Source organism: Penaeus monodon, chromosome 26 (assembly GCF_015228065.2).
Source record: "Penaeus monodon isolate SGIC_2016 chromosome 26, NSTDA_Pmon_1, whole genome shotgun sequence".
Taxonomy (NCBI): Eukaryota; Metazoa; Arthropoda; class Malacostraca; order Decapoda; family Penaeidae; genus Penaeus; species Penaeus monodon.
The window spans coordinates 37773654-37798653 of NC_051411.1; the positions used below are offsets into that span (position 1 = coordinate 37773654).

Genomic DNA, 25000 nt, shown 5'->3' on the forward strand with positions numbered 1-25000 from the left:
TTTTTTTTTTTTTTGAAAAATGGGTTTCATACATAATTTTATTTTAGTTTTTTTTTTGTATTTACTTTCATATTTCCCTTTGGTACCCCTGGTTTTAAAAAGCAAAGGGGAGATTTTCATTATTGCGCAGAACTTTATAAAGCAAAGATTATAAATAAAAAAGGGAAAAGCAATCGTAATTTCAGATTCATTATGTGTAATATATCTTTTTGGCTTCTTTAAATTTATTAATTGATCCTAAAAACAGATATGTTTTCTGTGATAAAAAACTTTAACTCCAGAGTGTGAGTTAGAAGGTAAAAGAAATGTACATTAATACTTAAGGGGAAAGCTTGTTCGGGATTCCGCTTTGGGTGATGGATTGTAACATTAACCTTTTTAATTTTAAAAAATTTCCCGGGCAATTTTCGAAAAATTTTGTATTTTTTAGAAACATTTAGAGAAGGCAGACGATGTTTAACGAGAAATAAGTCTAGATGCGCGAACATCCCCTGGCGCAGCCCTTTTTTGCTAAATAAGGGGGGGTAAACCCCGCTGGTTTTGCGCCAGGCATCGGCTCTTTAAACCCCGGGTCGGTGCCTTTCAATAGCCACCATTTTTCTCATTTTATCATTTTTTGGGCTTTGTTTGAATTTAGTGACTTTTATGGAATCTACGGGGTCTGCGCTTAGAGGTATTTTTTATTGGGGTTTTTGAAGATTCCCCCTTTTTAAGGTTTTTGTGCTTTTTCTTTTTGTTTTTGGGGGTTTTTTTCTTTTTTTTGTGTTTAATTTTTAAAATATGGTTTTTGATTTTTGACTTTTGTTTCTTTTTTTCCAAGGGGCTTCAAAGGGAATGATAAAATACGTTAAGTATTACAATGAATGATGGAAGTGAATATAAAAAGGTTTCTCATTTTTTTTAATTTTTTTAACGTTTTTTTTAAGTTTTAAATTTTACTTTTGATTTTTTAATTTACGTTTTTATTCATTTTCGCTTTTAATTTGATATTTTGGGAATGTTTTGGGGAAAAGATGTTTCACATATTTTATGTCTTCTTGCGAAAGAGCTACAAATGTAAAAGGCACAAAACAACGCCAATGACAATTACTCTGTGCCCAAACAGGAGGCCCGGTGCTTAGGGCTCGTTTGGTCCTACGGGCCCCCAAACTAGGGAAAGAGAAAATAACCCCCACACTTTAAGCCAAAAACCCGCGGGTCCACATTTTAAATTCCTCCTTTCGTTTTGGTTTTTCCACCCGTGTTATCAGCTTTTTCCCGAGATGGTCCGGCTAAGAGGATTTGGAATCTTTCTATCGAGACGTCATCGAAAGTCTATAGGGAATTACTCGATTTCCTTGACTCTGTTTTTGACGTCATCCTCATTGTTAAAAAGGGAAGGCGTGTCCGACAATGCTTCGGGGAAAAATTTTGGCAACACAACAAGGTTCTCCAACGTCAGGCTCCAGTCGTCTACTTTTTTATCTGTGAAAAAAATTTCAGATATGGCGTTCATCAGGTGGTAAGCGGTTTTGATTTTTAACGTATTTTTTCGCTTTGAATTTAATATAGGTCATAGGGTTCACACATATTTTTAGGATTGTACCTGTAGGCAGAATACGACTTTTTTTTTGTCTCCGTCATTTGGCGCGTCTCTGTCGCGCTGGCGCGCGGAGTGATCACGGCCCCCCAGCCGCCCACGGGCCCCCCCTAGGGGGCCCCTCAGTGCCCCTCCAGGGGGCCCTCAGGCCCCACACGCCGGGGGCCCCCCTCTTCTGCTGCCCAACCCCGTCGACTGCGGCTCCTTCTACTTGCAGCTGGGATGGGCCGGCCCCTTTTTCAGCACTGCCCCTGTCTGACTTAACGCCAAATGCAGGTTGTGACTTCCCCTCACGCCCAAATGTGTCCAAGAACCACAGCTCCCCCGCTCCCCTGCTGCCCAGTCTCCAATTGCACAACTGTTGCTGTCTCCAACGTAACTAAGGGTTTTTCAAAACCCCCAAATAAAGAACGCTCCAACAGCAAAGTAACCCCAACAGTTCCTTTGCCAATGCGACCACAGCTTCTCCTTTGTGACCGCAGCTTTTCCCAAAACTCCAGTGTAACCGTAGCTACAATCCAGTTTTTCTAGTCTCCTATATCTAAAGGTGCTCTACATCCAGAGTTATTCAAGAGGACGTTTAATAATTGCTATGAAGCGTTTCCTCAGTATTGTGTATTTTTTGAAATAAACTTTTTAAACACAATCTTAATCTTTGGACACTGTCATTTCTGTCTCATTCCCCTTGTTTACAAACTCCAGAATTATATGAAGAGAAAAAAATTTTAAAAACTTCACAAGAATATTGAACTGAAAAATAAATCACAACTGGTCTCAGCGAGACACACGACAAAAATTAACAAACTAAGAAATAGTAATAAATGCAAGACGTGTAATTAATGAAGAACAAAATAAAGAATAATTAAACAGGGATTAAAGCTGTTGATACCAAATGACGTATGAAAAACCCAAATATAGAGATAAATTAAAGAAGTAATGATACAGAACAAAATTAGTCAACAATTTATTGGCGAAAGGAGATCTGAAGACAACCGGTCCCCAGGAGGTCTTTGAAGGCGAGTGCAGCACAGGACTCGGAGCATGAAATGCTGCACTTCATTTTCTGGAAAAAGGATTTTATTTTGGGGTGAAAATATGTGCAGAGTGGGACGAGGCTTGTAAAGGACAGAAAATGTAAAAGTTGTATTTACGAACATTTTTTACTAGTGTTGGTTCAATGTTCAATGACGTTCCTTAAATTCGTTTAAATTATAAATTTGTGTCGATAGAGAGATCTGAATCAATGTTTTCCCATTTAGGATTTATAATGTCATGGATTATGAGTCATAAAAAAAATGGTCTGTATGTTACAGTGGCTATTTCATTCTCCAGATGGGTGTTGAGCTTTGTACCCAACCACCTAATCACATGCCCGTCCTTTACAGATATTATATTCAATTCGATTTCATTCTTTTTTTATAACTCATATTTTTCCTTTTTCTTTGCCTTCTGTTTTAAGTGGCTGCTCTTGTCATCAATATTTGTGTGTCTCAAGGTCTATCATAATTATTTATTTTTGCTTTTAAAGTTTATTTCATATAATGTATTTTCCGCAGCTATGTTAACTAAGCATAATATCACGAAATGAATACATGGAAAAGGCAAAGCTTGTATTCAAAAGGTTTATTGCAAAGTAAATGCATGACACATTAGGAACCATCTTGATAGTGACTGTAATCGTAGTCTGAAGTCGGTAAGGCGTGGTTACCTGAACACTGGATACATGGACCACGGTTACAGTGGAGTTTGGAAAAGATGTAGTCACGCTGGAGACGTAACGACTGTGGTCGCATTGTTGATTGGAACAGCTGTAGTTATTGAAGTTGGGGCTGCTGTAGTTACATTGGAGACAGGAAGAGCTGATGTCACATTGGAGATTGGAGCAGCAGTAGTGGTGATGGAGGCAGGAGCAGCTGTGGTTCTCTGGACACAGTTTGGCGTTTGCAGGAGAGTCACACACCTGCAGTTTGGCGTTGAAGTGCAGCACAGGAGGACAGTGCTGCAACAGGCCGTCCCATACCAGCTGCAACATGTAGAAGGAGCCGCAGTCGACGGGTTGGGCAGCAGCAGAGGGACCGCCCCGGGGTGTAGGGGCACTGAGCGGCCACTGAGGAGGGGCCGTGACTGCGGCTGGGAGGCCGTGACTCAGTTTTGCAACGACCAGCAGCGACAGAGATAGGGCCACGCTGAAAAATGATGACGAACTGGTTAATTTGCCTGGATAAACACTTAATTGTATATCTTGGTCTTAATGATCAGGGTATTTGTATTGTAGTACGATCTGTAATTTTTTTTCTGGAACAAACTGTATAGCACAATAAGCCATGTACACACCTGTGAAACTTCATGACGAAGATTTTCCTAAACTAACAGACGAATGAGACGTTTGTGTTCTGTGATATCCTCTTTTCGAGTGACTTGTCTGGACGAGAGTTTTCGCCTTATAAGTTGGAAGAATGACGTCAGAACATAGCCATCGACGAACTCAGAATAATTCCTTTAATCCGTTTTCTAATCTTGTATCGCCGTCAAAGGAAATCAAGAAAAATCCAAGGCATTCCTCCACCGACCGGGTTCTCCCCGGGAGAGCTGATAAGCACAGTTGTGGAGATAAGGAGGATTCATGGGAGCGAATTGTAAACAAAACAAATGAAAGAGCAGGAAACAAAATCGTCTGCGACACAAATAGACTTTGACAATAGTCAATTCCATAGACATACAGATAGATATAGAAAGTTGAATGGATATGCTTATACATGTGTCTGTATATATGCATCAATATACACACGTATGTGTGTATATGTGTAGCTCAGAACCTACGATGGAGAATGGAATAATGAACTGTAAGATGCAGACCATTACTTGTTATGTCTCCCAATCCATGGGGTTATAAATGCAAGTTCCTAAAGGAAATATTGAGCGTATCTAAAGCTTACGAAATATCAGTGAATATTCGTTGAAAACCCGAACCAACACTAGTAAAAGGAGGTTCGGCCCCGGCGTGTCGGGTCACTGAGCAGCCACAGGAGGAGGGGTCGTGACGAGGGTTGGGAGGCCGTGACTCACTCTTGCCACGACCAGCAGCGACAGAAACGCAGTCACGCTGACGGAGATGAAGAATTGTTTAATTTGCCTGACTGAACACTTAATTGTATATTCATGGTTGTAATGATTCATGGTGTATTTGAGTATGCAGTACATCCTGTATATCTACGTTTCTGGAGTAAAGTGTGTGGCACAATAAAGCTATCTACACACCTGTGAAACTTCATGACGAAGATTTTCCAAAACTAACAGATGAATGAGACGTTTGGTGTTCTGTGATAGCCTCTTTTCAAGGGATTTGTGTGGACGAGAGTTTCGCCTTATAAGATGGAAGAATGATGTCAGACCACAGACATCAAGGAACTCAGAATAATCCCCAGTTTTCATGTGTTGAAGAAGGGTTCTCCCTGGGAAGACTGGGGCTGAACAAACTGCAAACAAACAACGGAAGAACAAGGAAAAGACATGGTTGTAGGAGAAACAGAAAAAGAGACAAAGAAGGTGACTGATAGGTGATTAGAAGAGCAGAGAGAGAGAGAGAGAGAGAGAAAGTGAGAGAGAGTGAGAGATAGAGAGAGAAAGAGAGAATGAAATAATAATAATAATAATAATAAAACGACCGAGAAAGAAAAATACATACATTAGTCGAATAATTAAAAATACCTATTTATAGAACAGGCATGAATGCGAATGAAGATCTTCACAATACAAGAGATATATTTGACTGATTATAGCTTCGTCAGAAATACATGTATTTCTGACGGAGCTGTATCGAAAACCGGTCAAATACATCTCTTGTACTGTGAAGAATATTCCTTCTCATTCATACCTTTTCTACATTTGTTAACATGAATACGGTTCATACATAATTATTTTAGTTTTTTCTTTTTTATTTACGTTCATATTTCCCTTGGCTATCCCTGGTGTTATAAAGCAAAGGGGTAGATTTTCATTATTGCGCAGAGACTTTATAAAGCAAATTGATTATGAATTATAAACGGGAAAAGCAATCGTAAATTTCAGATTAATAATGTGTAGATATATCTCTTTGGCTTCTTTGAATTATTATGTTCATCCTACAACAGATATACTTTCTGTAGATAGAACTATTAACTCCATGAGTGATGAGTTAGAAGATAAAATGAAATGTACATTAATACTTAAGATGGAACGAGTGTTCAGGATTCCGCATTGGGTGATGAGATTTGTATCTTGCCCATATAACCCCACAAATAAGCTATATTATAAAGTCATATATTTTATTTCTTATGACGCTTGTTTATGTGTTTGTTTGGATAGACATTGCTTATTTTATTTTGTCAATAGCGTTATTATAGAACTTACTATTGGTTATTATTCTCGTTAATACCAGTTTTTAAAATATCAGTATTTGCACTCAACCCATCAACGCCATTAACATTCCTCGTAGCACTGAACCAACATCATCTACAACACACTGTCGTTAGCTAAAAAAAGTGTCCTTTAAGCCAAAATCTGAGGCCATCCACATTAAATTCCCTCCTTTCGTTGTGTTCCCCTGTGCTTATCAGCTTTTCCAGAATGGGTTCCGGCAAAGGGGATTAAGGAATTTTATCTCACGAGACGTCATCGAAACGTACTAGGGGGAAAATTACTTGATGTTTTTTTGACGTTTTTTTTGACTCATCCTCTTTTTAAAAAGGGTAGACGCTCGTCCGAGCATTGCTTTCGGGGGAAACTTTTGCAACACAAAAAGGGTTTCTCCAACCTAGGTCTCAGGTCTCTTTTGTTATCTGTGAAAATTTTTCAGATATGGCGTTCATCAGGTTTAAGCGGTTTTGATTTAAACTGCATGTTTCGTTTAGAAAATTAAATATGTAAATTGCATCACCAAAATTATTTTGGCATTGATCTGTAAGGTAGAAGACAAAACTTTTCTGCCCCGCATTTTTGGTGGCTCTGTCGCTGTGGTCGTCGAGGGTGAGTCCGGCCCCCCACCCGCCGTACGGCCCCCCTCAGGGCCGTCGTGCCCCCCACCCCGGGGGCCGGCCTTGTGCTCCCCAACCCCGTCGACTGGGGTTTCCTTTTAATGGCGTGGTATGGGAGGGCCCGTTACAGCACTGTCCTCCTGTCTGCATTTCGTGCAAAACTGCAGGTGTGTGACTCTCCTGCTCACGCCAAAACTGTGTCCAGAGAACCCACTCCTCCTGTCCCCATGCTGCCCCAGTTCCCCAATGTGACCAACAGTTGCTGCCCCCAACTAATACAGTTTGTCCCAACCCCAATAAACTGCAACGCCCCAATCAGCAATGAACCCACATGTTCCTATTCCCAATGCGACAAGCTCTCCTTTGGGACCGCAGCTTTTCCCAAAACCCCAGTGTGACCGTAGCTGATTAATTGTTCTGGGCTCCTTTATTCCGGGTGTCTACATCCGAGTTATTAAAGGGGGACGAAAATAATTGCTATTAAGAGTTTCTCAATATTGGTATTATTTTGAAATAAACTTTTTAAAAAAACTTTATTTTTGGACACGCTTTAGACCTCATTCTCCTTGTTTAAAACTCCAAAAATTTATGGAGAAAGAAAAATCTTATAAACTTCAAAAGACTATTAAAACTCAAAAAAAAATCACAACTGGTTTTCAGCGAGTACTGAGCAAAAAATTTCAATAAAAATAGGTAATCAGATGCAATATCGTCATATAATGAAAGAAAAAATAAAAAATGATTATAAAAATTTAAAGCTGTGAATGCCAATTGACAACCAATAAAAAAAAGCAAACAAAACCGGCCCCCCCCCAGAAGCTCTTAAAAGGCGAATGTAGCACGGGATCAGAGACTGAAGCCTGCACTTTTTTTTCTAAAAAAAGGGTTTTTAGTAGTGTAAAAATATATCGGTGGGACGGGTTGTAAAGAAACGAAAATATAAAGTTGTTTTAGAATTTTCTTTTGGGTTTTCAATGTTCAATGACGTTCTCTTAAATTTGTAGTTAAAATTTGTGTCGATGAGAGACTGTTAAATTTTTTCCCATTTGGGAATTTGATTTAAATGTCATGGGTTGTGGTCATAAAAAAAATGATCTTAGTCACAGTTGGTTTTTCATTCTCCATCGGGGTTGAGTTTTGTACCCAACCATTTAGTCACATGCCCGTCTTTTACAGATGTATTCAATTCGTTTTCATTTTTATTTTGTAACTCATTCTTTTTTTTTTCGCCTTTCGTTTAAGTAGCTGTCTTGTCACATTTTTTGTGTTCTAAAGACTATCAAACCCTTTTAAATTTTTTGCTTTAAGGGTCTAATTTGAAGTTGTCAAGTTTATTTAATGATTTTTTTTCCGCAGCTTGAAAGCTAAGCATAAGAATCAGAAAAATGCGGGAAAAGGCAAAGTTGATTAAAGGTTTTATTGAAAGAAGTGAGGGCACTTTAGGAACCTCTTGATAGGACTGCATAACGTAGTGCTCCGCCGGTTACAGGGGTTTTTTGGAAAAAAGGCACGCTGGGAAGTAAAAAAATATAGCCATTGTTGATTGGAACAGCTGTAGAAATTTTTTGAAGTTGGGCAGCGTAGTTACGTTGAAACAGGAAAAAGCTGATGTCCCATTCGGGGTTGGAGCAGCAGTAGTGGTGTTGGAGGCGGGAGCAGCTGGGGTTCTCGGGACACGTTGGCGTTTCAGGAGAGTCACCACCTGATTTGGCATGAAATGCGCACAGGGGGGACAGTGCGAAAAAAGGCTGTCCCTCCCAGCGACATGTAAAGGAGCCGCAGTCGACGGGGTTGGCAGAGCAGAGGGAAACCGGGTCGGGGGGTAGGGGCACTGGCGGCCACCTGGGAGGGGCCGGACGGCGGGTGGGAGGCCGTGACTAGTTTTTCAACGACCAGCAGCGACAGAGAAGGACCACCGACAAAATGATGACGAATTTGGTTAATTTGCCTACTGAACTTTAATTTATATTCTTGGTCCCTTTAAAGTATTTAGTACGATCTGTAATTATTTTCTGGAATAAAAATTTAAACACAATAAGCCCTGTACCACACCCCGTGAAACTTTATGACGAAGATTTTTCCAAAAAAATAAAAAGACGAATGAGACGTTTTGGTGTTCGTGATACCCTTTTCGAGTGACTTGTTGGACGGGAAATTTTGCCCCTTTTAAGTTGAAAGAATGACGTCAGAACATAGCCATCGACGAATCAGAATAATTCCTTAACCTTTTTTAATCTTTTATCGCCGTCCAAAGGAAATCAAAAAAAAATCCCAAGGGTTCCTCCACCGAACCGGTTTCCCCCGGGGGCACTGATAAACACAGTTGGAGATAAAGGGGGGATTCATGGGAGCGAATTGTAAAAAAAAACAAAGGGAAGAGGGAAACAAAAAGTTTGGACACAAATGAATTGGGACAATAGACATTCCATAGGCATACAGATAGATATAGAAAGTTGAATGGATATACTTTATAAATTGTTGAATATGCATCAATATCGCACCCAGCGTGTGGTATGTTACTGACATTGGATTAGTAGTATAATAATTTGACTGAATCCAATGGGGGACAGAAAATTAAAAGGGCACCCATTAGAACAGGGTGACAAAAAAAAGGGAAAAAATAAATGATAAATTAAAAAACTGGGCATGTGATAGGTGGGGGGGCAACAGCCAATCCCCCGATGGAGAAAGGATTAATCCGCAACATGCAAAACCCTACTTTTTATTTCGCAATCCTGCAGTTATAAAACGCAAATTCCTAAAAGGAAAAAATTGACGAAAACTATTTTTCCCGAGCCTTACTAAAACTTCGGAATATCAGTGAAATTCGTTGAAAACCGAACAACACTCGTAAAAGGAGTTCGGCCCCGGCGGTAGGGGCACTGGCGGCCACGGAGGAGGGGTCGTGACGGGGGGCGGGAGGCCGTGACTCACCCTGCCCCGACCAGCAGCGAAGAGCGCAGTCACGCGACGGAGATGAAGAAAAAATTGTTTAATTTCCGACTTAAATTAAATTTTATATTTTGGTTGTAAGGGTTATGGTGTATTTTAGTATCAGTACATCCCGTCACACGTTTTGGAATAAATTGTGTGGCTAATAAAGCTATCACACACCTTTGAAAAATTTATGACGAAGATTTCCAAACTAACAGACGAATGAGACGTTTGGTGTTCTGATTGCCTCTTTCAAGGGGTTGTGTGGGGCGGGGGTTTCGCCTTATAAATAAGAATGATGTCAGACCAAGACTCAAGGAACTCAGAATAAACCCCATTTTCATGTGTTGAAGAAAGGGTCTCCCTGGGGGAGGGCTGAACAAAATGCAAAAAACAACGGAAGAACAAGGAAAAAAAATGGTTTTAGGGGAAACGAAAAAGAGACAAAAAAGTGATGATAGGGATTGAAGAGCAGAGAGAGAGAGAGAGAGGAGAGAAAGTGGAGGAGTGAGGATAGAGAGAGAAAGAGAGAAGAAACAAAAAAAATAATAATAATAAAAACGACCAAAAGAAAAAAACATACATTTGTCGAATTAATTAAAAATCCTATTTTAGAACGGAATGAATGGAATGAAGAAATTTTCCCAAAACAAGAGATATATTTGACTGATTATAGCTTTGTCAAAATACATGTATTTTCTGACGGAGCTGTATCGAAACCGGTCAAATACATCCTTGTACTGTGAAATAAACCTTCCTTATACCCCTTTTTAATTTGTTAACATAATACGGTTCATAAAATTATTTTAGTTTTTTTTTTTTTACGTTCATATTCCTTGGCTACCCTGGTGTTATAAAGCAAAGGGTAGATTTTCATTTTTTGCGCAGAGACTTCATGAAACAAATTTATTTTAAATATAAAAGGGAAAAAGCAACGGTAATTTTAAAATTTATTATGTGTAGATATTTCTTTGGCTTCTTTTAATTTTAATTGTCTCTTCCATTATTGGTTTATTTTATTGCCCTGTTTCCCATGAAATTTTTTGGATAGAGGTTTTTATTACAAGGAAATTTCTTCAGCTTATCGACTATTCATTATCAGCTTCTATGTGTAAATTTTTCGCAATTTTTTCCAATTGATTTTTTTATAGACTTTTCGTTTTTTACGTAACTTTTTTTATTGAAATTTACGCGATCTTGGGGGTTTTTATTTACCCTGTGTTTAAAACAATTCAGTAAAGGAAATATTTGACTTAAACAACTTCCCGGAAGATAAAACTATGTATTTAGATCAGCGCTTGGAATACCATTTATTTAGACCATCGCTTGGAACAGCTGTAGTTACACCCGAGGCGAGATAACTTGGTTGAACTGATGACTCGGGAAGCTGTACTTACTTGGAGGCAAAAGCGCTGCAAGAAGGCCGTCCCGTACCAGCTGCACATGTAGAAGGAACCGCAGTCGACGTGGTTGGGCAGCAGTAGAGGCTACTTCCTCGGTGTGTAAGGGCCATAAGCGGCCATTTCGGGAGGAGCCAGAGGGCAGCTGTGGCTCATACCTGCGATGGTGAGCAAAGGCAACGCTACGAGCAGCCTGACGATGAATGAAAATATCAGTTTTGCTTTAATGAACACTTACGCTGTACCCAAAATTACTGCAGCTTATATTCTACATTCGTGTTAGCGGCACACACACCTTATAAGTTAAAAGTGTGGTGATATATTGAGAAACAATTTTACAAATCAGTTAGACATCATATTTGAGTGTTTTTTTTTTTCTACAGGTTTCACAGTAGATGTAGACAGACGGTTGAGGTAGACAGCGTCGGGAGAAACTTTATTTTATCAAGTGAATTTCACGGACGAGCGAATTTTCTTATATCGGGGAGAATGGCGTCAAATAAAAAGAGGATAATCCATACAATACGTTTTTATAATATACAATAACCTCTAGTCTAAAGATAAGGGAAAGGATTGAGTCTAAGGGGTATACGTGAGAAAATATATATATATATATATTCGTTGAAAGCTGCGCCAATATATATAATATATATATATATATATATATATATATATATATATATATATATATATATACATGTGTGTGTGTGTGTGTGTGTGTGTGTGTGTGTGTGTGTGTGTGTGTGTGTGTGTGTGTGTGTGTGTGTGTGATATCTTGTAATGATTTTCTATATTTCAGTAATTCAGAAGATAGCACAGATACATCCTTTGATTCAGAAAAAAAGGAAAAATAAAAGAAAATAAGCACATTGTACATCTATAATTTACAATAGTATCTAGTGTGTTTACAAGTACAACATTCACCACATGGTCCCTTCTCGGCGAATCTAACATGCCATATAACGAGATACAGAGAGCCAATATAAGCGTTTGATTGCGTATCATAAAACAACAACAAAAAAACATACAAAAAATAGATTCAGACGTCGGGGCATTCTCAGAAACCCGAGGCCTTAAAATTTGACCCTACAGCAGCGCCACAAGTACCCTAAGATTCATCCCTTGGTGCCCTTATGCCGTGCCTGTGTGTATACTTGGGTGGGGGCGTCTCTGTATCTATACATATCGATCTTGTCTATCTATATTATCAACTGTGTTCAGCATCATATTAACTTCAAGAGATTTAATGCTATGTTTTATCAACAAAATTATCGAATATAATTTTTGGAGTTTTTTTATTGTAGTTTTATGTCATAATTTATCATGTATAATATCATTTAATTTTTTAGAATATTTTATTATGTTATAACCACTTCCGTGTAACGGAATTTCGCAAACTGAATACCTTTCGTTAAAGAAACAAGACATGATTAATAAAACATTTTATTCTTAAAACATCTCAACAAATAAATTAATTTACAAAAAACTATTAATAAAAAAGTATTTTTCATTATGAAAATGGGGTCCAGAATGACTCCATAAGCTGTAATTAGATCCGAAATTCGAATATCTGCGGCGAAAAAACAGCTGTTTGGAGCAGGCGTGGTCACACCGCTGTTACACTGGAACTTAAGCAGCTGCAGCTACTTTGGAGACTGGAACAGCAGTAGTTACATTGACTGGTGCAGCTGTAGTAACATTGACTGGAACAGCCGTAGTTACATTAACTGGAACAGCTGTAGTTACATTGACTGGAACAGCTGTAGTTACATTGACTGGAACAGCTGTAGTTACGTTGACAGGAACAGCTGTAGTTACGTTGACAGGAACAACTGTAGTAACATTGACTGGAACAGCTGTAGTTACGTTGACAGGAACAGCTGTAGTTACATTGACAGGAGCAACTGTAGTTACATTAACTGGAACAGCTGTAGTAACATTGACTGGAACAGCCGTAGTTACATTGACTGGAGCAGCTGTAGTTCTCTGGACACAGTCGGCGTGACCCGGATAGTCACACACTTGTAGCTTGACGTTGAAGTGCAGCCCCGCTGGACAATACTGAAGGAAGGCCGTCCCGTACCAGCTGCACATGTAGAAGGAGCCGCAGTCGACGGGGTTGGGCAGCAGCAGAGGGTACTCCCCCGGCGTGTAGGGGCACAGGGCGGCCACTTCGGGAGGGGCTGTGACGACCACTGGGCTTCCCCGACTCACGCCTGCGACCGTCAGGAGCGCGAGAGACGCGACAAGCCTGTCGTAGGGTTGGGGGTCCGGGTTAGTGGTCGTGTTGGTGTGGCTTCTTTTTCAATTTTGTTTTGCTTGTTATTATTATTATTATTATTATTATTATTATTATTACTATTATTATTATTATTATTATTATTATCATTAGCATTTTTGGTTGTTTTGTTATTCATTTCGTTCTTGGGTCTAATTATTTGAACGAATTAATTCAACATTTTTTTATTATTATTACTTGATATTTCATTTCATTTTCGACTGATTTAATCATTTTTTCTTTCTTTACTTTTATCTTTATTTACTACTTATTATATCATTTCATTTTCTGATTGATCTAACTTTGTTGACATTGTTGCAAACTATCAATTCCACTTTTTTAACGACTCATCACAGCCAATGAACATACCTGTTGAAATGCATAGTTGCAATGTTTACAAAAAATTACAGTCGGTGATTTGACAGCAGCTTTCACTTCGCAGGTTCGACGTATTGTGACTCCGGACGACGTCTCAGCTCATCTTATAAAGCAGAAGCATGACGTCAAAACCTCCTCGTCGTTTATAAAAAAAAAAAGCAAGAAGATATTACCGGAAATTGAAGGAAAATCCCGCAGACGGACGGACATGCAGCTCAATCGACACCATCATGATAAGGGAGATAAGATCAAGGGAGATTGAATGACGCACGTCGAGGAAGCCCCTGTTTATCAGCTGCGGGGACACATGGTCACGCCGTTGCTCTCGGTGCCGGACTTGGGTTCGGATTTCGGCGAAAAGGAGGGATCAATCTTGAAGAGGAAAAGGTAGGGGTCAGTATTTAAGGTGCCGAGCGAGTCAGAACTGAGTGCCATGTCGAGATAAAAATCAGTGTATGTATATATATATATATAAATATATATATATATATATATATATATATATTATATATATATATATTATATATATATATATATGTGTGTGTGTGTGTGGTGTGGGGTGTGTGTGTTATTTTATGTATAAAAAATTAAAATATATATATATTTATATATATATATATATATATATATATAGTATAAAATATATATAATATATATATATATAATTATATATATATATATAATATATATATATATATTATATATATATATACATCATAATACTATATATATATATAATATATATATAATAATATATATATATATATATATATATTATATATATATAGTAATATGGACAGCACCTAGAACAAAGTTCCCACCGTCAGGCATCGGGACACAGCGAAAAAAGATCGAGTGATCAAGTTTTAAGAATCCATGTCGGATGCTCCCCTTCGACAGACAATGGAAACAATTTCGTCAGCCTGAGTCGAAACTTTATAAGTAGTTACAAGTAAGTACGCCTTGAGCTGGAGAACTTTTCAGGAGAACAGTCCCAGTGATCAGAATACTGCCTTCCCGTGTCCACCTGCAGCGCCTTCTGCAAGGAAAGGCTGGTGACACGTTTCACTCGGGCTCCCCAACAATGGCTAAATGCTGGGTTTCTGACTCATCATCTTCTCGTGGAAATGTCCTGATGAAATATAAACTAAGGTAAATGAAGCTCAATGATACATTTCTTCCCATTATGCAAGTAAAACAACGATGGAAAGATAAAGAAAAAAAACACACACGGATATTTCCACGCGAGTAAGCCAGTTCTTTCGGTTACCTGATTTTTCCCATATCTGTTTTTTTTTCTCTCTCTTTCATTCTTTATTTATTTTTTTCTCTTTCTATCTTTATTTATTTATTCCTGATCTTCCCTTCTCTGTTTTTTTTTTCTTTTTCTCTTTCTTTCTTTCTTTTTATCTTCAATGTATTCCGCATAAATTTCTCCCATTATGCACGGGCTTCCAGACAATGTTTCTGAATTAGTATATTCACGACTCGAGGGCAGACTGGAGGATCGTGTTCGTCCACGATTTCATAAGATATTACACACTTATTTTCTTTTGTGTAGGATTCGTGTTGAACGAATTATGAACAAAACAAGGAAGAAGAAGAAGAAGAAGAAGAAGAAGAAGAAAAATCCCACGAATATGCGGAATGCCTCTTCGCTGTTTTGTTTCCTCGGGGCATGAAGACCCCGTAGAAGAACAAGAGGATTGGGTATATTCTCGTGTTTTTTTTCCTTGTTCTTCCTTTCCTCGTTTTATCTATAATTCTTGTATGTTGCTTCTGGTACACGACTCCACACAAGTATGTAAGTTTTTCCTCTCCCTTGTAACGCTCGATGGTTTAGAAGGTATGCTTGTGCTAAGAGGACAGGCAGACAGGGACATAGACGTATATGGGCAGCCCACATGACCAGTCAGCCAGACAGGGGTAGACAAAAAGAACCTACGCATGCACACACACACACACACACACAAAAACTCAAGACACACCACACACACCAAACACACACACACACACACACACACACACCACAAACACACACAAAACACAATAAACCACCCACACAAAAACACACACACAATAACCGTAGCCAAAAACACGCAACAGACACGTGTCACATTCGACAGGAAAAGGGGGGAATAAACTATGTATCATATGTAAATCTTTATTATAAGGAAATTTTAAAATGATTGTGTCACTAGATGGATGATTTTTCCCTTATACGGAATAGTACTGGGCAAGAATATATTGAGGGCCTGCGTGCAGCCCATTGCTTTAAAAACGGACACTTGTTCAAAAAAACGGCCCCTTTGCTCCAAAAACTAGACCATTGCTTTGAAAACGGACGCACTCTGAAAATGGAACTTTACCTCGAAAACAGACCACTGCTCGAAAAAAACAGCATTTTCTTTCAAATCAACGACGCTTGTTTTCAAATAAAACAACACATTATTTTAAAAAACAAAACGATACTTTCTCTGAGGGGGCCCCCGTCGTGGGGGGGGTGGGTATCAGAATCAAGGCCGACGAAACAGTGGCTTTTTAAGCATTTGATAGTTTTTTAAGCTCTCAAGTTGCAACTTACCTAAAAAATTTTACTCGAAAAAAAAACAAACTCTGCCTTTTTTTTCAGGGAAACACAACACAAAACCCCAAAAACACACCAAAACCCCACACACAACACCCCCCACACACACAATTATATATATATATATTATATATATATATATATAATATATATAAAATTTGGGGCCGCGGTCCCAAAAGGGTAGAGCGTGGGACTAAAGGGGACGTCACGAGGGCAATCTGAGTTCGGGGGTTTCGAGCACCGGCCGGCGCGCTTTTTCCCCCTTGGGAAAGGAAACTTCCCCTCGATTGCCTCCCTAGCCACTGGGGGGCCCAAAAGCCAGTCAATCGTCCCGGGGGTAAATAGAGATGGTGATCGAAAAAAACACCGGGCGGAAGGCAAGGGCAAAACCCCCGCTCTAAATTTGCAAAAAAAAAAAAAAATCAGGGAACCCATGATCGTAAAGACGCGGTGGCCAAATGGTTAGAAGCGTCGGACTCAAGACTGTCAGACGGAAATTTGAATTCGAGGGTTGAGTCACCGACCGCCGCTTTTGTTCCCTTGGGGCAAGGAAATTTCCCCTTGATTGCCTACCTGCCACTGGGGGGCCAAGCCACCCCAAAGTAAAAGTGCTGGTCCAACCGGAAAAAATAGAGAAATGATTACCAAAAAAGGACCACCGGCATTCCCCCGGGGAAAGGAACGGGGGACCCTCCCACGTACTCACTCCAAAAGCATCACAAATGAAAAATACAATTTAAGTATCATGCTGGACCACGGCGGCTCAGACTGAACCCACCGTTAAAAGAAAAAAAAAAAATATATTTTTAATTTTAATATTATATAAATTTTATATATATAAATATATATATTCATCATTTAAACGGTAGGTTTATGTTGAGCCGCCGTGGTACAGCATGTACTCAATTTCAGTTTTCACGTTGTGATGCTCTTTGGGGTGGTACGTGGGAGGGTCCCCAGTTCCCTTTTCCCCGGAGGTGCCGGTGTTACATTTTTTGGGAAAACATTCTTCTATTTTATCCGGCTTTGGGGCCCCGCACTGACTTGGCTGGCTTGGCCCCCCAGGGCTAGGTAGGCAGTCGATGAAGTTCCTTTCCCAAGGGAAAAAAACGCGGCGGTCGGTGACTCGAACCCCGAACTCAGATTACCGTCGTGACAGTTTTTCCGACGCTCAACCATTCGGGCCCCCGCGGGGGTTTACGTCATGGGCTTCCAGATTTTCTTTGGGATTTTGGCGGGGTTTTTCCATTTCCTTCCGCCCGGTGTTTTTTTTTTTTTTTTTTTTTTTTTTTTTCCCAGTCACATCTCATTTACCCCCCCCCACTGACTGGGCTGATTGGTCCCCCCTGGCTAGGCAGGGAATCGAGGTGAATTCCTTGCTAAGGGAAAACGCGGCGGCGGGGACTCGAACCCCGAACCAGATTGCCGTCGTGACAGTCTTTAGCCGACGCTCTAACCCTTCGGCCACCGCGGCCCATTATATATAAAATATATTATATATTATAATATATATATTATAATATATTTATTATATAATTTTATATATATTATCATTATATATATATATATATTTATTATAAATATAATATTATTATATATGCATATATTACTATATATCTTTTTATCATCTATCTATATATATATTAAATAATATATATAATATATAATATATATATATTATAATTTTTGTATATATATGCATATAAATATATATATAATATTAAAATAATATATATTATAAATTTTATATATATATATATGTGGGTGGGGGTTTTATAAATTTTATAATATATTAATAATTACACAATAAATATATATATATAATATATTTTATTAATATTTATATTATTAATATAATATATATATAATTTTTATGTATATATATATATATATATATATATATATAATATATATAATATGCATTATATATATATATATATATATATATATATATATATTTTAAATATATATATATATATAATTTATATATATATATATATATATATAATTTATTTAAAATTAAAGGTGTGTGTTTGTTTTTTGTGTGGGTGTGTGTGTGTGTGTGTGTGTGTGTGTGTGTGTGTATGCATAAGTTGTATATATTATATTATATATTTATATAATATAATATATATATATAATATGTGTGTGTGTGTTTTGGGTGGTGTGTGTGTGTGGTGTGTTTGTGTGGTGTGGTGGTGTGTGGTGTGGTGTGTTGCGTGTGTGGTGTGTGTGTGTGGGGGGTGTGTGTGTGTGTGTGGTTGTGTTGGTGTGTGTGGTGTGTGTGCGTGTGTTGTGTACCAATATGTGTATTAATGTTTTTTTAATATATATTTTTAATTTTGTATAAAAATAAATTTATGCGCGCGCGCCACCACACACACCAACCACAACACACACCACACACACAACACACACACCACCCACACATATATTAAGGGTGTGTGTGGTGTGTGTCTTTTGGTGTGGTGTGTGTGTTTGTGTGTGTGTTGTGTGTGTGTGGTGTGGTGTGTGTGGTTTGGTGTGTGTGTTGTTTTTGGTGTATGTGGCGCGCGCGCGCAATATATGTATGTGTAATATAATAATATATATATTTTAATATATATATATATATATATATGCATATATTATATATATATATATTATATATATGATAATATATATAAAAATATAAATATATTTTAAATATTATATATAATATATTTTATATATATATACATATAGCAATTTTAAAATATATTTTAAAAATTTATATTATTATTATATTATATAAAATATTTTTATAATATTTGTATATTTTATAAAATTGGTGTGGTGGTGTGTTTTGTTGTTGGGTGTGTGTGTGTGTTGGTGTGTGTGTGTGTGGTGTGTGTGTGGTGGTATGAATATATATATTAATATTTTAATATTATATATATATAATATATTTTAATATTTAATATCTGTGTGTGTGTGTGGTGTGTGTGTGGGGTTGTGGTGTGTGTGTTGTGTTGTGTGTGTGTGGTGTGTTTTTGTGGTGGGGGTATGCATAAGATTATATATGTTTATTAAAAATATAAAATATTATAATATTATATATATATGTGTTGTGTGTGTTTTGTGTGTGTGTGTGTGGTGTTGTGTGTGTGGTTGTGTGTGTGTGCGGTGTGTGTGTGTGTGGTGTGTGGTGTGGGTGTGTGTGTGGGGTGTGTGGGTGTGTGGTGGGGTGTGGTTTTGCACAATATGTGAATAATGTATTTTTCATATAATATTTATATTGATACACATACATAATAGCGCCGCGCGGCACGCCCACACACACACACACACACACAACACACACCCCCACCAAAACACACACGCCACAACACAACCAACACCAACACACACACACACACACACCACACACACATTAAAATTATTAAATAAAATTATTTTAATAAATTATATATATATATATATATATACATATATACATACTTGCTCCCACACACCAACACCAACAAAAACCCACCCCAACACACACCACACCACACACCCACACCAAAAAATTTTTATATAATATATAAAAATATATATTATATATAATATATATATATTAATATATAAATAAAAATTGTGTGTGGGGGTTTTTGGTTTTTGGTGGTGTGTGGGGTGTGTGTGGGGGTGTGTGTGTTGTGTGTGGGGTATGCAATATATGTATATATGTATTTTAATAAAATTATATATAATATAATATATATTAAATATATATATATATATATTTGGTGTGTGTGTGTGTGTGGGTTGTGTGTGTGTGTGTGTGTGGTGTGTGGGTTTTGGGTGTGTGTGTGTGTGTGTGTGGGTGTTGTGTGTGTTGTGTGCGTGCGCGCGCGCGCGCATATATAGTATGTGTATATAAAAATATAAATATATATATTTTAAAAATACATAATAACACATTTTGATACACACACACACGAACACCACCACAACACCACACACACACACCACACACACAACACACACCCCAACAACACCACGCACCCACACAACCACACACACACACACCACACACACACACACACACACACACACACACAGATATTTTATATATATATATAAATAATATATTAAATATAAATAATATATATATAGGCATACAACACCACACCACACACACAACACACACAAAAACACACACACAACACCACACCACACCCACACACCTCACACACTATATATATAATACATACATATATATAAATATAATATATATATATATATATTTATAATATATATTATATATAAATATATAAAAATTTTTAATATTTTTTTATATAGCAATATATATAAATATATATATTTAATATTTATTTTATAAAATATTTTTTAAAATTTTTATATGATATTAATAATATATATATTTTTTAATTTAAAATAATTATTTTATACCTACATATTTCGCGCGCGCCCACATCCACACACCACACCACACCCACACACACAACCCCAACACACACACACACACAAACACACACACCACACACACACAACACAGACCCCAAACCCACACCCCCAAATATATTATTGTGTGTGTGTGTGTGTGTGTGGGGGGGGGGGGGGGGGGGGTTTTTTTTTTTTTTTTTGTGTTTTTTTTTTGTTTTTTTTTGGCCCCCAAAAGCCCCCGCAAAAAACCCCCAAAAAAACAAAAAAAAAAAAAAAGAAAACAAACCCCAAAAAAACCCAACCCCCCACCCCCACCACCCAAAAACCCACACACAAAACACAAAAAAAAAAAAAAAAAAAAAAAAAACAAAAAGCAACACCCACACACACACACACACACAACACCACACACCACACACCCACACACCACACAACAAAATATATATATAATATATTATAAAATTATTATAAAATTAAAATATATAAATATATAAAAGCATACACAACACACACACACCACACACACACACAACCCCAAACCAAAACACCCACCCAAACACACACACACACAAATAATATATAATTAAAAAAATATATAATTAAAATATAATATTATAAAAAATTTTAAATTTAAATATTATAAAAAAAAAAACCCAAAAAAAAAAAAACTATATATATTAAAATAAAATATAATAAATTATATATATATAATATATATATATATTATTTATAATATATATATAAAATATATTATATATATTTATATATGTATATATACAAATATAAATTATATACATAAATATATTATTTATATATTATTTTTTAAATTAATATATATATATATATTATATTAATATTAAATATAATGTTTTGTAATATAATATAATAATAAAATTATATTTATATATATAATATATATATATAAAATTATATTATATATAAAAATTTTAAAAATTTTTTAAAATTATTATATATATATATATATAAAATATATTTTTAACACCCCTTTTATTTTTTTTTATATATATATATAAATTTTTTATTTTTAATTTGATATATATACATACTATAATAATTTTTATATTATTTTATATATATATATATATATAATATAGATAGATAGATATATAAAATATATGTTTTAATATGAAAATATATATATATATTAAATATTATAATTATATTTATAATATAAATGTATATTATTTATAATAATATATATATTATATATATATATAATAATATATATTATATATTTTTATATATTTTATATTTAGGGGGCCGCGGGGCCCGAAGGTTAGGCGTGGGGACCAAGACTGTCACGACGGCAATCTGAGTCGAGGGTTCGAGTCACCGCCGCCGGTTGTTTCCTTAGGCAAGGAATTTCCCCTCGTTTTCCCTGCCTACCCCGGGGGACCAAAACCCCAAGCAGGGGGGGAAATAGAGATGGTGACTCGGAAAAAAAAAAAAAAAAAAAAAAAAAAAAAAAAACCGGGGAAGGGCAAGGGAAAACCCCCGCTCTAAATTGCCAAGAAAATCAAAGCCATGATCGTAAAGGCCGCGGTGGCCGAATGGTTAAGCGTGGGATCAAGACTGTCAGAGGGTAATTGAGTTCGAGGGTTCGAGTCACCGCCCGCCGCGTTTTTCCCCCTTTGGGGCAAGGAACTTCACCCGCCTGCCTCCCTAGCCACTGGGTGGCCAAGCCAGCCAAGTCAGGGGTCCCAACCCCGGATAAAAAGAGAGAATGATTTCCTAAAATGTAAACCGCACTCTCCGTGGGAAAAGGAAATGGGACCTACCCCGTATCACCCAAAAAGCATCACAACGTGAAAACTCAATTGAGTTCATGCTGGACCACGGCGGCTCAGACATGAAACTACCGTTAAATGATATGTATATATATATATATATATATATATATATATATATATATATTAAAATATAATATTTTTTTTTCTTTTTAAAGGTAGTTCATGTCTGACCGCCGTGGCAAGCATGATCTTAAATTTTAGTTTTTATGTTTTTTTATGTCTTGGGGGTGAGTAGTGGTAGGGGGCCCCAGTTCCTTTCCCGGAGAGTGCCCGGGGGTACCTTTTTAGGGAATCATTTTCTCTATTTATCCGGGGGGACCAGCACTTTTACTTGGGCTGGTTGGCCACCCAGTGGCTAGGTAGGCAATCAAGGTAAGTTCCTTGCCCAAGGGAAAAACGCGGCGGCGGTGACTCGAAACCCTCGAATTAGATTTCCGTCGTGAAGTCTTGAGTCCCACCTTCTAACCATTCGGCCACGGTCTTGACGATCATGGGCTTCCATGATTTTTTTTTTTTTAGCAATTTTGAGCGGGGGTTTGCCATTGCCTTCCGCCCGGGGTTTTTTCGAGTACCATCTCTTTTACCCGCACGACTTTAGCTGGCTTGGCCACCCAGTGGTAGGCAGGCAAACGAGGTGAAGTTCCTTTCCCCAAAGGGAAAACGCGCGCCGGCCGGGATCGAACCCCGAAACTCAGATTCCTCGTGACAGTCTTGAGTCGACGCTCTAAAACCCTTTGGCTACCGCGGCCCCATATATATATTATATAATATATATATATATATATAATAATATTATAATATATATGTGTGTGTGTGTGGTGTGTGGTGTGTGTGTGTGTTGTGTGTGTTGTGTGTGGTTTCCTAAAAAGGGGCAGAGTCTTGTGTTTTTTTTTCCGAGTAAAAATTTTTTGAGGATAAGTTGCAACTTTAGAGTTTAAGGAAAAGCTATCAAGTGTTCAAAAGCCACTGTTTGTCGGCGTCTTGAAAGATATGCCCGGACCCACCCCGACGGGCCCGATCAGACAATGTATCTGTTTTTTTAAAAATGTGTCTGTTATTTGAAAGCAAAGCGTCTGTTTTATTTTAAAGCAAAATGCATGTTTTTTTCGAAGAGTGTGTCTGTTTTTTGAGGAAGTGTCCCTTTTTAAAACAGGCGTCCGTTTTCAAAGCAAAGGTCTATTTGGAAACAAAGGGCCCGTTTTTTGAAACAATGTGTCCCTTTTTAAAGCAATTTTGCTGCACTGAGGCCATCAAACAATTTTTTGCCCCGTATCATATTCCAGTATAAGGAAACCATCCTCTAGTGACACAATCTTTCCCTAATTCCCTTTAATAAGATTTACATTGATCATTTTATTCCCCCTTTTTCCCTGTCGAAAGTGGGCACGTGTCGTTGTCTTTTTTCTGGCTACGGTTATGTGTGGGTGTTGTGTGTGGGTGTGTATTATGTGTGTTTTTTTGTGTGTGTTGTGTGTGTTTGTGTGTTGTGTGTGGTTTTTGTGTGGTGTGTGTGTGTTGTGTTTGAGGTTTTGTGTGTGTGGGTGTGTGTGTGCATCGTAGGATCTTTTTGTCATCTCTCTGTTCTGCTGGTCATGTGTTGCCTATATCGTCTATGTCCGTCTGCCCTTCCCCTTTTGCACAGCATACCTTCTAAACCATCGAGCGTTTCAAGGAGAGGAAAAATTACATACTTTTGGGGGAGTGGTACCCGAAGCAAATACAAGAATTTTAGATAAAAAGAGGAAAGGGAAAAACAAGGAAAAAAACACGGAAAAACCCCCAATCCTCTTGTTTTTTTACGGGTCTTCATGCCCCGAGGAAACAAAACACGAAGAGGATCCGAAAATTTGTGGGGTTTTTCTTTTCTTCTTTCTTCTTTTTTTCTTCCTTGTTTTTTTTCATAAAATTTGTTCAAAACGAATCCTACACAAAGAAAAAAAAGTGTGTAATATCTTTTGAAATCGTGGACGAACACGATCCCCAGTTGCCCCCGAGCGTGAATTCTAATCGAAACATTGTCGGGAAACCCCTGCATAATGGGGGAAATTTATGGGAATACATTGAGATAAAAAGAAAAGAAAGAAAGAGAAAAAAAAAAAAAAAACAGAGAAGGGAAGATCGGGAAAATAAAATAAATAAAGATAGAAAGAGAAAAAAATAAATAAAGAATGAAAGAGAGAGAAAAAAAAAACAGATATGGGAAAATCAGGTAACCGAAAGGAACTGGCTTACTCGCGTGGAAATATCCGTGTGTGTTTTTTTTCTTTATCTTTCCATCGGTTTTATTTTGCATAATGGGAAGAAATGTATCATTGAGCTTCATTTACCTTAGTTTATTTTTCATCAGGACATTTCCACGAGAAGATGATGAGTCAGAAAACCCAGCATTAGCCATTGTTGGGGAGCCCGAGTGAAACGTGTCACCAGCCTTTCCTTGCAGGGGCGCTGCAGGTGGACACGGGAAGGACAGTTAATTCTGATCACTAGGACGTTGATTCTCCTGAAGAAAGTTCTCCAGCTCAAGGCGTAACTTACTTGTAACTTACTTATAAAGTTATTTCGACTCAGGCTGACGAAATTGTTTGCCATTTTTCGTGTCTGAAGGGGAGGCATC

At 37.4% G+C, this 25000-nt stretch overlaps 2 pseudogenes; both read right to left on the reverse strand.

Moving 5' to 3' along the window:
* Positions 1 to 3340: 3340 nt before the first annotated feature.
* On the reverse strand, positions 3341 to 4851 carry LOC119589773 (annotated as a pseudogene).
* Positions 4852 to 12352: 7501 nt separating this feature from the next.
* The window catches only part of LOC119590125, a 39733-nt pseudogene continuing 27085 nt past the window's right edge, over positions 12353 to 25000 (reverse strand).